Raw genomic sequence first — 16,258 nt, forward strand, 5'->3', positions numbered from 1 at the left:
TAAACAACATTCTGGTGTAAATAAACTTACACCTATAAATAGAAATCTATCAATTTACATTAATCATTATAACTTGAGATGTAAATGCACTTAATTGGTCTAACACCCTCAGGGTTTATCTAATACATACACTTTCTGTTCGAAAAGAGAAAACTTAACAAACATTTGGGTAAAACTTTCAACAAATGCATAGAACATACATATTAAAACATCAAGACTTGACACAGTTTTTATATAGTGGTAAAGACTTATTGCCTTTTAACTCGATGTAGGTTTCTGGATTTTTTTAGCTTTTTAGTTCTACTGCATTCATAGCAAGGGTCCGTCTCAAAAGTCTACCTATTTAAAAGTCTTGTCTTAAAAGACTGCGTTTATACGCTATGATAAATATCTTTTTGTCAACCGTGTAACGCGTTGCGGGGGGACATGGAAATACCGGGCGTCCGTCCGTCCGGCTCGAAAATGGTGAAAAATCTACTTTTTTGAAAAGAGTTATGCCCCTTAAAAATATTAAATATATGGAAAATGGCCTCGTTAGCGATCTCACGGGTACAATTCTTGTCAGATTTTTATAAAACTTGTACTATTATATAGGTTGATATCAGCAATATGTCGGACAAGTTCTAAAATGGTGGACGATCAACTTTATTTAAAAAAGTTGAGTCCCTTGGAAATATTAAATTTATGGAAAATGGGTACAATTCTTGCCATATTTAAAAAAAAAAAATTTTTTTTATTGTTTTTGTAATAATAAGAATTCATTTAAAACTTTAACTGTAATTCTCAAAACTTTACTCCATATTGTTTAACTCTATTCCCTTGACTTGTTAATGTAAAATCAAATAAATGCAAATGGAAAATGGAATGCAGGTGAGCTTATGTTATCCCTGCTTGAAATTTGGGGAGGTATATACTTAAGAAACAGGATGTCCGCCTCCTTCTTAAAAAATAAATACATTTTTTACTTTTAAATCATTAGACAAATTGTAAATGGACAATTGCAACAGAACAGACTCAAGGTTTTGGGTCTTTACATAAATAAAAACAGAATTGGGAAGTAAATTATTTTGTTTGTTTCTTGCACTAAATTTATTATGTTCATGCAAGAAAATGCATATAATTATCTAGAGCTTATAATTTCTTAATATTAGCCTCAAAGATGTTGAATGTCAACTGAAAGGAATTTAATTGTTTATGTAACTAGATTAAGACAGATTAATGTGTTCCATAGAACCTGTTCAGCCTATGTCAATTTGAAGTTTTTATTACTTTAACTTCACTAGAATCAATGTTTAGAACTAATAATAGCAATTGAGCGGTATGATAAGCATCAAAAGATACATGTATGTGTATTAAAATTATGATTATTGAATTTGAAGATTATGATAAAAAAAAAGACAAAATACTTCTACCCTACAGTATGTGTACTGTAAGAAATAATTTGTAAATTTATCAGTCATGGGGTAGATTTATATGCGACCTGCAACCTGTAAAATAGCACTTCCCTGGAATACATTGTACTTATCTTATTGATATTTGTTAACAATTTTATTAATTCTGGTTAGTCAATTTGATAACAATATAAATTTATATCTTTTTCAAGTTTGAAAATTTGTACATCATTGTTTTTACTCATTCCAAGCTGACTATATAGCTAGTTTATCAAAATAAAATGTTGTTTTTATTATTAATCCATTACAACAATCAGTGAGAATTATTATTTTGAACAATTAATGCTCTAAAACAAATCTTAAGCCAACAACTTTTAAATATTTCTATGTTTTTTCATAAATTTCCAGAATTTATACCATATAAATATCTGAATAAGTTTTTTAAAGTTTAATACCCATAAAACAATATGTTTTAATAAAAGTAGGGAGAACGGACCCTAGGCGAACGGACTATATGGGCGAACGAACTCAGGGCGAACAGACCCAGGGCAAACATGTAATCAGGGCGAATGGATTTTGTTAATGCGATTTATATTCTTAAATGAACAGGCTATACATCAAAGAATATAATGTTATAAAACCTCAATCTTTATCCAAATCTTCATATTGTATATATATATATATATATGTAATTTTCTTTCCTGTTTCAATCAAACATAACTATATACCTACTTTTTGTGTAGTCAAAGAACAAATATAAATTTCTTTATTAAGTGGGTACAATCTTTTTTTCCTTTATTTTGTGTCTGCTTATATCATGTATATTGACATTTTGATTCAATAATGTCAAAAACATAATACAAGCAATATTCCAGAAAACAGTTGGGCACTCAAGGGAGATATTTAATTCTATTCATATGATCATGTATATTGTTATATAGACATGTATAAATATATTTTTGTCTGAAGTCATTATTTGGGTCAAAACAAAACAAAAATATTCTGAACCTGTGTGAAGTTCAGTAAATAATGATTTAGTACATGTATACCAGTAAATATATATGATAATGTTAAAAAAGACAACCAAATGCCTGTCAATAACATGTTTAGTTAAAATGGATAAATGTTATGTAGATCTATGTGTATCCATGTACATTTGTAGCCTCCATAAAAACACTTGGTATTACACTTCAGCTGTGATCTCCTATAATGTTACTGTTCCACATCATTTTAGGGTCAGAGAAATTTAATGCTTGATTGGGAGCAATTATTTGTGGTCACTAAAACTAACAAAATTTATTGCTTTTAATTGATTGACCATGTGCAGCTGGTAAGAACATAATCAGCTGATTTACTATATAATAACATGAGTCTGAGTGCCAAAGTTTCTCCTTTTCCTTTTATTCTTTAGATTTGTTTTCTTATTATTTACTATGCATGGGGAAAAAGTTTAAGCTACTTTTTTCTGCCCTTGTTATTTATTTGGTCAGACAATCAACTTGCTTAGTACTTGTACTTTTTAATTTATTTAAAACTGATATCCTTCAATCCAAAGGAGAGACATAAAATACATTAATTTTAAGACATCTACATATACAGGGAATTGAAAGTAATAGAGAAACTATTTTAATAATATGGCATGATACTAAAATCAAAGAGCTCTAATGTAAGGTATTTTTAGCTCACCTGGCCAAGTGAGCTTTTATCATCACTTGGGGGGTCCTTCTTCGTCTGTTAACTTTTACAAAAATCTTCTCCTCTGAAACTACTGGGCCAAAGTAAACCAAACTTGGCCACAATCATCATTGGGGAATATAGATTTCAGACAAATCAGACAACCCATTATTGGGTTGTTGCCCCTGAATTGGTAATTTTAAGAAAATTTTGCAGTTTTTATACGACCTCTCAAAATTATTGCGGTCGTATATATTGGTATGATATTGGCGTCATCGTCGTCGTCCGAAGACACATTGGTTTTCGCACAATAACTTTAGTTTAAGTGAATGGATCTCTATGAAATTTTACCATAAGGTTCAATACCACAAAAGGAAGGTCGGGATTGATTTTGGGGGTTATGGTACCAACAGTTAAGGAATAAGGGGCCAAAAAGGGGCAAAAATAATCATTTTTGTAACTTCCAAACAGTAACTTGTGTGTTAGTGTATGGATCTCTCTGACATTGTACCACAAGGTTCCATATCACAAAGGGAATGCTGGGATTGATTTTGGAGGTAATTGTCTCATAATTTTAGGATTTAGGGGCCAAAAAAAGGGCAAAAAAAACAAGCATTTTTCTTGTTTCATGACAATAACTTGTATGTAAGTGTATGCATCTTTCTGAAATTAATTGTACTACAAGGTTCCATATCACAAAGGGAGAGCTGGAATTAAATTTGGGGGTAATTGCCCAAAACACTTAGGAATAAGGGGCCAAAAAGGGGCCAAAAATTAGCATTTTCCTAGTTTCCAGACAATAACTTGTGTTCAAGTGTATGGATCTCTCTGAAATTGTACTGCAAGGTACCATACCACAAAGGGAAGGCTGGGATTGAGTTTGGGGGTAATTGCCTCAAAATTTTGGGAACTAGGGGCCAAAAAGGGGCAAAAAACAAGCATTTTTCTAGTTTCAGGACAATAACGTGTGTGTAAGTGTATGGATCTTTATGAAATTGTACTACAAGGTTCCATATCACAAAGGGAAAGTTGGGTTTGAGTTTGGGGGTAATTGCCCTAAATGTTAAGGAATTTGGGGCCAAAAAGGGGCCAAAAACAAGCATTTTTACAGTTTCCAGACAATAACTTGTGTTCAAGTGTATGGATCGCTCTGAACTTGTACTGCAAGGTACCATACCACGAAGGGAAGGCTGGGATTGAGTTTGGGGAAGATGAATCTTAAGGGGGGTTCAAAAAATTTGGGGAGGGATTTGTTTTTCCTTTTTTTCCTTTTTTTTTCTTTAAAATTTTCCATTATAAGTTGGTTATTTTTGATTTATATATATGTATAAAAGCAAATAATAATGATATGGTTTGATTTCATCAAAAATTCTTTGATATGCTGAATCTAACCGTGTATTTAGATTCTTAATTTTTGGTCCCGTTTTCAAATTGGTCTACATTAAGGTCCAAAGGGTCCAAAATTAAACTTAGTCTGATTTTAACATAAATGGAATTCTTGGCAGAGCTCCAGATAAGAATTCACAAATTGGGGTTTTTACCCATCATTTTTTTATGTAATTGGGTGATAGAGTTTTTTAATTGCATTATCAATTCCGATTCACCCCTTAAGCAAATATCAAATTGGGTTTTTCACCACCAAGCTCCTTAATGTATTGGGTTTTTTCATCAACACAATATTGAATATTTAGGCATGTTATAATCACATTATATCAACCCAAGATGTTTTTCCATCTTTAATATGTTTCTTTCTTTGTATATGTGCTAGCTGTTTTGTTTGGTTTATTCACTGACGAGCAATTGTACGTTTGATTTGTGTCCCGTTTTAAACGTTCTGCCAGTTTTGTATTTTCTCGCAACTTATATAAACTGCAGCTGGTATCAATCACTAGTTGGACAGTAACTAATTACCTTTCTAGATCCTATATGATATCCTACAGTTTATTTGGGGTAGGTGTGGCTTAGTGTTAAGATTTTTATGTAATATATGTGAAATTTAGGTGCTGTAAGAAAGTTTTGCCAGTCCTTTCACCTATTTGCCAGATCTACTTTTTAATAAAAATAATAAGTAGTTCCCAGATTCAAGATATACCCCAAAACCTTGACCAGGTTTAAAGGGTGGTTTAATTACGGACACCACATTCAACTTCAATTTACAAATAATTCTGCAACATCAAATAAATAAATAACACTTGCCAATAAGACAGCTATCTTAAGCATACAGAACAATTAGACCAAAATAAAGAAAGTGTCAAGCTGCATTGACGTAAAAAAACGGATATGTGTATTCACTCATCATCTAAAAATGAAAAAATAATATATAAACTAAAATTATACCTGAATGTTTTTGTTTAATTTAATTAACATAAATCTGGGTTAAGTTGTCCCTTATTAGAACTTTTGGTTTCCGATGCTTTCCAACTATATAACATGTCATAATTAATTTGGCCTTTCACTTTTTCCAACTCATTTCGTTCTTGAAGAAACCCCGTGTTTATCGTTCTAGCAATGTTCTCGTTAAGGTACGCCAACACGCCCGTGCGTTCGACGGACGCTTCATAAAACACTAGCTGAGTCTTGTTATCACCATAACTTGTCCTCATCTATCAAAAAGAAGCTGAAAACATGCTTCTATTCAATATTTTTACCGGACATTTACTTTCGTTTTAATTCATTGTATGTTACGATAAGTCCCGAGCAATTCGAAAAAAACGCTAATTGGATAAACGCCGAGAAGATCGAAATGTTTTCATAAACACGTGTACCTTTTGAGCAACGGAAAATTCCAACAGGGACCCATTTCAGCTACTTGATGCAGGGCTCTATTTATAGAACGAAAGGAAATTTCCAATTGTAAATATTATAAAAATAGATTTACGCGACGATTGTAATTAGATAAGGGTAAATAACGCAAACGATAGCGAATAAAAGCGTTAAGAACTCATGGTTTTGGCATATAATTGGGTTTTCCTTTGAATTAATTGGGTTATTGAACCCTGCAATGGGCAATTGCATTGGGTTTTTAATCATTTGTATTGCGTGATCACGCAAATACGCAGCTTATCTGGAGCTCTGTCTTGGGATTCTTTGATATGCTGAATCTAACCTTGTATGTATTTAGATTTTGGATATAGGACCATACTAGGTAAATTAAAAAATTTTAAGTTCTTCGACCACATTCATTCTGTGTCAGAAACCTATGCTGCGTCAAATATTTAATCACAATCCAAATTCAGAGCTGTATCAAGCTTGAATGTTGTGTCCATACTTGCCCTAACTGTTCAGGGTTCGACGTCTGAGGTCGTTTCAAGCTGCGCCCAGCGGAGCATTTTATTGGTTATTGTCTTGAATATTATTATGGATAGAGATGCATTGTAAACAGCAATAATGTTCAGCAAAGTAAGATCTACAATTAAGACAACATGACCAAAATGGTCAATTGACCCCCTCAGGAGTTATTGCCCTTTATAGTCAATTTTTTAAGAAATTTTTGTAATCTTTTACAAAAATTTTCTCCGAAACTACTGGGCAAAATAGAATCAAATTTTACCACTTTTTTCGAATTTTGCCTATTATCTTGAAAACTATAATAGATAGAGAGAAACTTTAAAATGCAAAAATGATCAGAAGGACAAGTTTTACAAAAAAGTCTTATGGTTGAAATCATCAGTTGACTCCTAATTAGAGATGTACATTGTAGCTCTGTGATGCCAATTTGTACAATCTTTCTTTAGCGTTTTTGTCTTACATCTTAAAACTTATAATAGATAGACACATGATGATGATAGAAAGAAACTTAAATATATACAAAAATGATCAGCAAGACAAGATCTACAGTTAAGACAAAAAGGCGGAAATTGTCCGACGACTCCTTATGGGAGTCATTGCCCTTTAATTACGATATTTACCATTTTTTTTGCTCTATATGATAAAAAATAATAATAGATAGATAGAAACTTAAATAATCCAAAATGATAAGCAAGACGAACTACTAATAAGTCAAATTATGCTGATATAATTAGTAGACTGTTACTCTTTATAGGAGTTTTTTTACTCTTTTGTGTTTTGAGCAAAAGCTAAATAAGATCATGAAGATAGAGAGAAACTAAACAGACTTCAATGATCAGCAATATAAGATACAAAAAAAACCCAGAGATTTTTGTCATTAATTCTATTCTTGTCTACAATGTTGGAGAGTGTCCTTTGTTGAATATATTGCATATATAGACCAAGGTGAACGACACAGGCTCGCAAGAGTCCTAGTCATTTAAAGATGAATCAAATATCCTAAAGCTCATTAATTGCCTGAAATGATGTTTGGCAATAGGTTGAATAATCATTGCAGATTTCAGGAAATAAGCCTAATGCCTGAAAATTGTCAATAACCTAATGCCTAGGCGTTAGCTTATTGCCTAGGATTTAAGCTTAATAGATTATTTTACTTATATATATAATTAGTGCCGCTAACATATAGAATTAAAAAAAAATAGAAATTAGTAAAGAACTATTAAAAAAACATACATAAGATCATTTATTATCATCTAGTTAAAGTTGAGTAGTTAAGGTACACACATATATATATATATATGTGTGACAAAATATTCATAAAAGTGTTTCACTTCAAACTGTCCTGAACCAGTGATTTCAAGACAGAATTTAATTCATATGTGAACAGTCATTATATGCATGAATTAGGGAATGATATGTGTAAATTTCATAACCACTGTTGTTGAACTTTTAAAGAAATATTTGAAAGAGAATCGAAAGACATAATCTTTTTATATTATATCATGTATATTACTGTATCTAAACTTCAAAGTGAAATTAATTAACTTGCCATTTTCTTCTTTGAACTGTTTTCCTCCACTGCATGGTTCTTCACAAAAACACCACAAAAACAATAGTAATAAAAATAGTAATAAAAATAAGAGACTGAGACTAGTGTATTCATGATGAATTTCAACATTTTATATTCCTCTACACATTTTATGATGTCCAAGTAATCAGGTCATGACATCAATATGAATCTGTAGTAACCAATGAGATAAAAGAGAAATTCATTTTATGTCTTCCTAGATCTTTGGATTAAAACAGGCCATATTTACTTGTGTGTATTTTGCTTAAACATAAAAACACAAGTAAATGTTATACATATAATACTCACCACATTGATCCAATGGACATAATAAAGTATAATTGGAGTAGGCCTTTTAGTGTAAATAAAAGTGAAACCATAAGAATTGAGGATTAGAATACACAGTATTAGATGTTCACAATGACATACAGGGAGAGAATTTGAAAAGTTTATTGTAAGTATTTCATACTTATAATGCCAATAATTGTTATCTTTTCTGTTTTGTGTATGGTCTCCTAAAAGTTTTATTTTATATCCATACCAGAGGAGTACTAAGGGGTGGGGCTAGAGGGCCTGGCGCCCCCCTTTTTTTAAAAATATTTGATTAATTATTTAGGGAATCACTGACGAATGATTTGAGCTGCCCCCCTTTTAGGCAGTCAGTGGGCCCCTTTTGAAAATTCTTGATCTGCCACTGCATACCACAGACATACAGAAATTCAACATGTTTTATATTTTTAAAGAATTCTAATATATCAATTAAAAACTTTTTAGATTGATATACATGTATATGCATTAGTGATAAATTTAATAATCTGTCACCTAAGGATATTTGCCTATGTTTTATGTCCCACCTTTGGGCATTATATGCTTTTCAATCTATGCGTCCATTCCTCCATCTATCAATGATGATATCTGTCCAGCTTCAGGTTTAAGTTTTTGGTCAAGGTAGATTTTGATGAAGTTGAAGTCCAATTGAAACTAGCTTAGTACATGATGTTCCCTATATGATATGATTTTTCTTATTTTAATGCCAAATTACAGTTTTTACCCCAATTTCATGGTCCACGCATTTAAAATGATAGTGCCAGTGGGGCATCTCTGTACTATGGACACATTCTTGTTGTTGATTTAAATGTGAAGTATCAAGTATTTGTTTCTGAATTTCATAAGTTGATATTTGCCTACAAATTAAAATTCAAGAATTTTGCATACATCATCATCATTGTACCACTTTAAAATATTTTTGACGATGAGATGAGGGTTTAGATGGGGTTTACAAAAAAGAGAATAACGGGCAAAATGTGCAGAATAAAGGTATAAAAAATAAATAGGGAAAAGTAGGCAAACAAAATAAATATTAGAGAATAATAGGTGCTGAAATATAAAGAATAGAGATAAATGGACAAAATTAACAAAAGATTAAAGAAAAACAATCTATATATATGAAGAATAAAGATATACAGAACCCCTATCTAGACCTTAATAAATCAAGCCATTAACACATAAATGACAAATACCCTGATTATTTTTTTTTTTAGGTCAGACAGGAATTTCATAAGTTATACTCTTGAACATGTTGAATAAAAAAAGTTTATAAGGCCAAATAATGTACAAAGTTAGAAATTTTGATAATCAAGAGATTTTCAGTGAAAAACAGAATTCATAGATAAAATACAAAACTTAGAACCTCAAATTGAAAAATTATAATTGAAACTGGTTAATGGTATAATAGAGCAAAAAACTTTGTAATTTGAACAGTACATTATGTGATCACTGTTTTAGAGATGAATTTCATTTCATATATTTTATAGCATTAATATCATCATGATCATTATAGAAAGAGGACAAATATATATTTATATATATATATATGTCAATCAACTTTTAGAATCCACTTAATAACAGAGCCCTTATTTTAAATATAAATATAATAGCCAACTTATGATTTTTTTCTGTTTGTCAAAAGTTTTATTTACTATTTAGCTCACCTGACCTAAGAGTCTATGTGAGCTTTTGCCATCCCTTTGTCAAATCATCCTCCCTTTTCATTAATTCATTGTCAGTAGTACACTTTTTCAAAGATCTTCTCCTCTGAAACTACTGAATTAATTTTAACCAAACTTAGGCTAAATGATCCTTTAATAGGGTATAGAGTACATATATTTTGTAATTTTAATCTTGTCCTTTAATTAAGAAACTCTGCATAGTTTGGTCAAAACAATTAGCATTTTAAGATTAATCTGCCCTGAAATTTTCAGACCAATCTGACAACCCTATTTGAAGTAATTGCCCCTGAAATAATAAGTTTCCATAATTTTTATACGACCGTAAACAAAATTTTGTGGTCGTATATTGGTATGACGTTGGCGTCGTCGTCGTCGTCCTAAGACACATTAGTTTTTGCACTCTAACTTTAGTTAAAGTGAATGGATCTGAATGAAATTTTACCATAAGGTTCAATACCACAAAAGGAAGGTTGGGATTGATTTTGGGGGTTATGGTACCAACAGTTAAGGAATTAGGGGCCAAAAAGGGGCCAAAAATAAGCATTTTTGTTACTTCCAGACATAACTTGTGTGTTAGTGTATGGATCTCTCTGACATTGTACCACAAGGTTCCATATCACAAAGGGAATGCTGGGATTTATTTTGGGGGTAATTGCCTCCAAATTTTAGGGATTAGGGGCCAAAAAGGGGCAAAAAACAAGCATTTTTCTAGTTTCATGACAATAACTTGTGTGTAAGTGTATGGATCTTTATAAAATTGTACTACAAGGTTCCATATCACACAGGGAAAGCTGGAATTGATTTTCGGGGTAATTGCCCAAAAAAGTTTAGGAATAAGGGGCCAAAAAAAGCATTTTTCTAGTTTCCAGACAATAACTTGTGTTCAAGTGTATGGATCTCTCTGAAATTGTACTGCAAGATACCATACCACAAAGGGAAGGCTGGGATTGAATTTGGGGTTAATTCCCTCAAAATTTTAGTAATTAGGGGCCATAAAAGGGCAAAAAAACAAACATTTTTCTAGTTTCAGGACAATAATTTGTGTGTAAGTGTATGGATCTTTATGAAATTGTACTGCAAGGTTCCATATCACAAAGGGAAAGCTGGGTTTGAGTTTGGGGGTAATTGCCCTAAAGGTTTAGGAATTTGGGGCCAAAAAGGGGCCAAAAAACAAGCATTTTTCTAGTTTCCAGACAATAACTTGTGTTCAAGTGTATGGATCTCTCTGAAATTGTGCTGCAAGGTACCATACCACAAAGGGAAGGCTGGGATTGAGTTTGGGGGTGATGAATCATAAGGGGGTTCAAAAAATTTGGGGGGGGATTTTTTTTTCCTTTTTTTTCTTTAAAATTTACCATTTTAAATTGGTTATTTCTGATTTTTATATAAAAGCAAATAATAATGATATGGTTTGAATAGGTAAATTAAAATTTTTTAAGTTCTTAGACCACTTTCATTCTGTGTCAGAAACCTATGCTGTGTCAAATATTTAATTACAATCCAAATTCAGTGCTGTATCAAGCTTGAATGTTGTGTCCATACTTGCCCCAACTGTTCAGGGTTCGACCTCTGCGGTTGTATCAAGCTGCACCCCAGCGGAGCATTTTATTATGTTCTTGGTAACACTGATTGTCATATTGAAAACAATTTCAGATAAAGATAAATTTTAAACAGCAAAACAGTAGTATGGATCCTTATATGAGTCATTGCCCTTGAAAGACAAAATTGTAATAGATTTTAGAGTTTCTTGTAGAAAATATGATAGATTGAGAGACACTTTAAGTGGTAAATATGTTCAGCTAAGTAAGATCTGTGAATAAGCTTACATGACCGAAACAGTCTATTGATCCTTTATCCTGTTTATAGCAGTTTTTGCCCTTGAAAAATTATTTTTACCTAAAATTATGTTTTTTGCAGAAACAATGAAAGAAAAAGAGAAACTTTAACATGTTTAAGTGATAAATATGTTCAGCAAAGTAAGATCTGGGAATAGGACTTACATTATTTAAATCATTAATTGATCCTTTAAAGCAGTTATTTCCCTTGAATGAATATTTTACCCAATTTTTTTATTTTTTGCAGAAACTATGATAGGTACAGACAACTTTTAACTGCACAAATGTATAAAAGACATATATTTTTAAATAAGTCAACATGACCACTTAATTTAAAAATTATTGGAGCTTGCTAAAATTCAAGTGTAAATTAGAAAAAATGATCAGCTTGACAAGATGTACAGATTTATCCACCAAGGAATAAAAAGATTACTTTATTTTTATATATTGCCCCTGAAATACCTATTTTTCTTACTTTTAGGAGTTTTTATGCCTCATTTATGGGCATTATGTTTTTCAGTTTGTGCATCCGTTACTTTGTCCGTCCGTATGTCTGTCTGTCCCGCTTCAGGTTAAAGTTTTTGGTCTTTCAGGTTAAAGTTTTTGGTCAAGGTAGTTTTTGATGAAGTTGAAGTCCAATCAACTTGAAACTTAGTACACATGTTCCCTATGATATGATTGTTCTAATTTTAATGCCAAATTAGAGTTTTGACCCCAATTTCACGGTCCACTGAACATAGAAAATGATAGTGCAAGTGGGGCGTCTATGTACTATGGACACATTCTTGTTTGCTGTCATTTGAAAACTGTAGGAGATAGACCTGTTAAAAGTGTTGTCTGCAAAAATGATCAGCATGACAAGATCTATGTCATGTATGTTCTTTAATGGTATTTTTAACATTGATTTCTGATTTTGGAGTTATTGCCCCTGAAACGATGATATTTACTGTTTTTTTTACAGTTTGGCTTGATATCTATTAACTTATACATATAGGTTAGGTTAAACCTGTTAAATGCAAAAGTGATCAGCAACACAACAGAGCTCCAGATAAGAATTCACAAATTGGGGTTTTTACCTATCATTTTTTTATGTAATTGGGTGATAGAGTTTTTTAATTGCATTATCAATTCCGATTCACCCCTTAAGCAAATATCAAATTGGGTTTTTCACCACCAAGCTCCTTAATGTATTGGGTTTTTTCATCAACACAATATTGAATATTTAGGCATGTTATAATCACATTATATCAACCCAAGATGTTTTTCCATCTTTAATATGTTTCTTTCTTTGTATATGTGCTAGCTGTTTTGTTTGGTTTATTCACTGACGAGCAATTGTACGTTTGATTTGTGTCCCGTTTTAAACGTTCTGCCAGTTTTGTATTTTCTCGCAACTTATATAAACTGCAGCTGGTATCAATCACTAGTTGGACAGTAACTAATTACCTTTCTAGATCCTATATGATATCCTACAGTTTATTTGGGGTAGGTGTGGCTTAGTGTTAAGATTTTTATGTAATATATGTGAAATTTAGGTGCTGTAAGAAAGTTTTGCCAGTCCTTTCACCTATTTGCCAGATCTACTTTTTAATAAAAATAATAAGTAGTTCCCAGATTCAAGATATACCCCAAAACCTTGACCAGGTTTAAAGGGTGGTTTAATTACGGACACCACATTCAACTTCAATTTACAAATAATTCTGCAACATCAAATAAATAAATAACACTTGCCAATAAGACAGCTATCTTAAGCATACAGAACAATTAGACCAAAATAAAGAAAGTGTCAAGCTGCATTGACGTAAAAAAACGGATATGTGTATTCACTCATCATCTAAAAATGAAAAAATAATATATAAACTAAAATTATACCTGAATGTTTTTGTTTAATTTAATTAACATAAATCTGGGTTAAGTTGTCCCTTATTAGAACTTTTGGTTTCCGATGCTTTCCAACTATATAACATGTCATAATTAATTTGGCCTTTCACTTTTTCCAACTCATTTCGTTCTTGAAGAAACCCCGTGTTTATCGTTCTAGCAATGTTCTCGTTAAGGTACGCCAACACGCCCGTGCGTTCGACGGACGCTTCATAAAACACTAGCTGAGTCTTGTTATCACCATAACTTGTCCTCATCTATCAAAAAGAAGCTGAAAACATGCTTCTATTCAATATTTTTACCGGACATTTACTTTCGTTTTAATTCATTGTATGTTACGATAAGTCCCGAGCAATTCGAAAAAAACGCTAATTGGATAAACGCCGAGAAGATCGAAATGTTTTCATAAACACGTGTACCTTTTGAGCAACGGAAAATTCCAACAGGGACCCATTTCAGCTACTTGATGCAGGGCTCTATTTATAGAACGAAAGGAAATTTCCAATTGTAAATATTATAAAAATAGATTTACGCGACGATTGTAATTAGATAAGGGTAAATAACGCAAACGATAGCGAATAAAAGCGTTAAGAACTCATGGTTTTGGCATATAATTGGGTTTTCCTTTGAATTAATTGGGTTATTGAACCCTGCAATGGGCAATTGCATTGGGTTTTTAATCATTTGTATTGCGTGATCACGCAAATACGCAGCTTATCTGGAGCTCTGAACACAAACAGTACCTATATATATATATTATATACAGCTGTATAGTTTGTGCATTTAAAAGTCCTAGTAAACTGGTGTTTTGTTCATCAGGTGAGTGATACAAAGCCTCTTGTTTCAAAACAAATTTTGCTATAATTCAGTTTTTTAGACATTCCTAGTTGTAATAATTTTCATAGAAATTGATCCAATATCCACCCATTTAGCATGTTTAGGTGGGAATCATATGTCTGGCCTTACATCATGTACATTAATGCAATATTCCGGGTTATTTCGGAAAACCTTCATCAGAAACCATCCCTTTTGTTTTTTTGTCGAGCCTTCGACTTTAGTCGAAAAAGCGAGACATAGCGATCCTACATTCCGTCGGCGTATTCGTCGGCGGCGGCGTCCACAAATATTCACTCTGTGGTTAAAGTTTTTGAAATTTTAATAACTTTCTTAAACTATCCTGGATTTCTACCAAACTTGGACAGAAGCTTGTTTATGATCATAAGATAGTATCCAGAAGTAAATTTTGTAAAAATAAAATTCCTGTTTTTCCGTATTTTACTTGTAAATGGACTTAGTTTTTCTGCCGGGAAACATTACATTCACTCTGTGGTTAAAGTTTTTAAAATTTTAATAACTTTCTTAAACTATTCTGGATTTGTACCAAACTTGGACAGAAGCTTGTTTATGATCATAAGATAGTATCCAGAAGTAAATTTGTTAAAAAAAAAAATTTCATTTTTTCTGTATTTTACTTATAAATGGACTTAGTTTTTCTGCCAGGAAACAATACATTCACTCTGTGGTTAAAGTTTTTAAAATTTTAATAACTTTCTTAAACTATTCTGGATTTGTACCAAACTTGGACAGAAGCTTGTTTATGATCATAAGATAGTATCCAGAAGTAAATTTGTTAAAAAATGTTTTTTATTTTTTCCGTATTTTACTTATAAATGGACTTAGTTTTTCTGCCAGGAAACAATACATTCACTCTGTGGTTAAAGTTTTTAAAATTTTAATAACTTTCTTAAACTAATTTTTAAATCCTGGATTTGTACCAAACTTGGACAGAAGCTTGTTTATGATCAATATCTAGTATCTAGAAGGAAATTTTGTTAAAATTTTGTACCTGTTTATCTGTATTTTATTTATAAATGGACTTAGTTTTCTTCCAGTTAACATTAAATACAGTCTGCAGTTAAAGTTTTTAAAACATTTATTAGATTCATAAACTATCCTGGATTTATACCAAGCTTTGACAGAAGTTCTTACAATCAAAAGATAGTATCTAAAGGAATATTTTTATTGATTTTTTTCCTCAATTTTGTTTAGCCTGCGATTAACAGCAAAAGTAAGCGAGACACTGGGTTCCGCGGAACCCTTACAAATTTTTGTTTTTATGCCCCTGCCGTAGCGGAGGAGGCATTAAGTTTTACCCTTGTCCGTAGTATGTCCCAAAGTTGGTTTCCGTTCTCTAACTTTAGTTTGCCTCAACCAAATGTTACGAAACTTATACACAATACTTATTACTACAGAATACAGATCAAGTTTGAATTTTGGTGGCGTCACTTTAACCGTTATAGAGTTATGCCCTTTACAAATGGAAAAATTGCTGAATTTTTCGTTTCCGTTCTCTAACTTAAGTTAGCCTCAACCAAATGTTATGAAACTTATACACAATGCTTATTACCACTAAACACAGATCAAGTTTGAATTTTGGTGGCGTCACTTTAACCGTTCTAGAGTTATGCTCTTTACAAATGGAAAAATTGCTGAATTTTTCGTTTCCGTACTCTAACTTAAGTTTGCCTCAACCAAATGTTATGAAACTTATACACAATACTTATTACTACAAAACTCAGATCATTAACAAATTTGGGTAGCGTCACTTTTACC

At 31.8% G+C, this 16,258-nt stretch overlaps 1 long non-coding RNA gene across 1 annotated transcript; it reads right to left on the bottom strand.

Annotated features, from left to right (window-relative positions):
* Window positions 1-5,145: 5,145 nt before the first annotated feature.
* Window positions 5,146-14,374, bottom strand: LOC127711364 (uncharacterized). The gene is made up of 2 exons (XR_007986657.1): window positions 14,013-14,374; window positions 5,146-5,779 (listed from the first exon to the last, which is right to left on the bottom strand). It is a non-coding gene; the product is annotated as an uncharacterized LOC127711364 (long non-coding RNA).
* Window positions 14,375-16,258: the final 1,884 nt, after the last annotated feature.

The sequence above is a fragment of the Mytilus californianus genome, unplaced genomic scaffold (assembly GCF_021869535.1).
Source record: "Mytilus californianus isolate M0D057914Y unplaced genomic scaffold, xbMytCali1.0.p SCAF_8, whole genome shotgun sequence".
In the NCBI taxonomy this organism is placed as follows: Eukaryota; Metazoa; Mollusca; class Bivalvia; order Mytilida; family Mytilidae; genus Mytilus; species Mytilus californianus.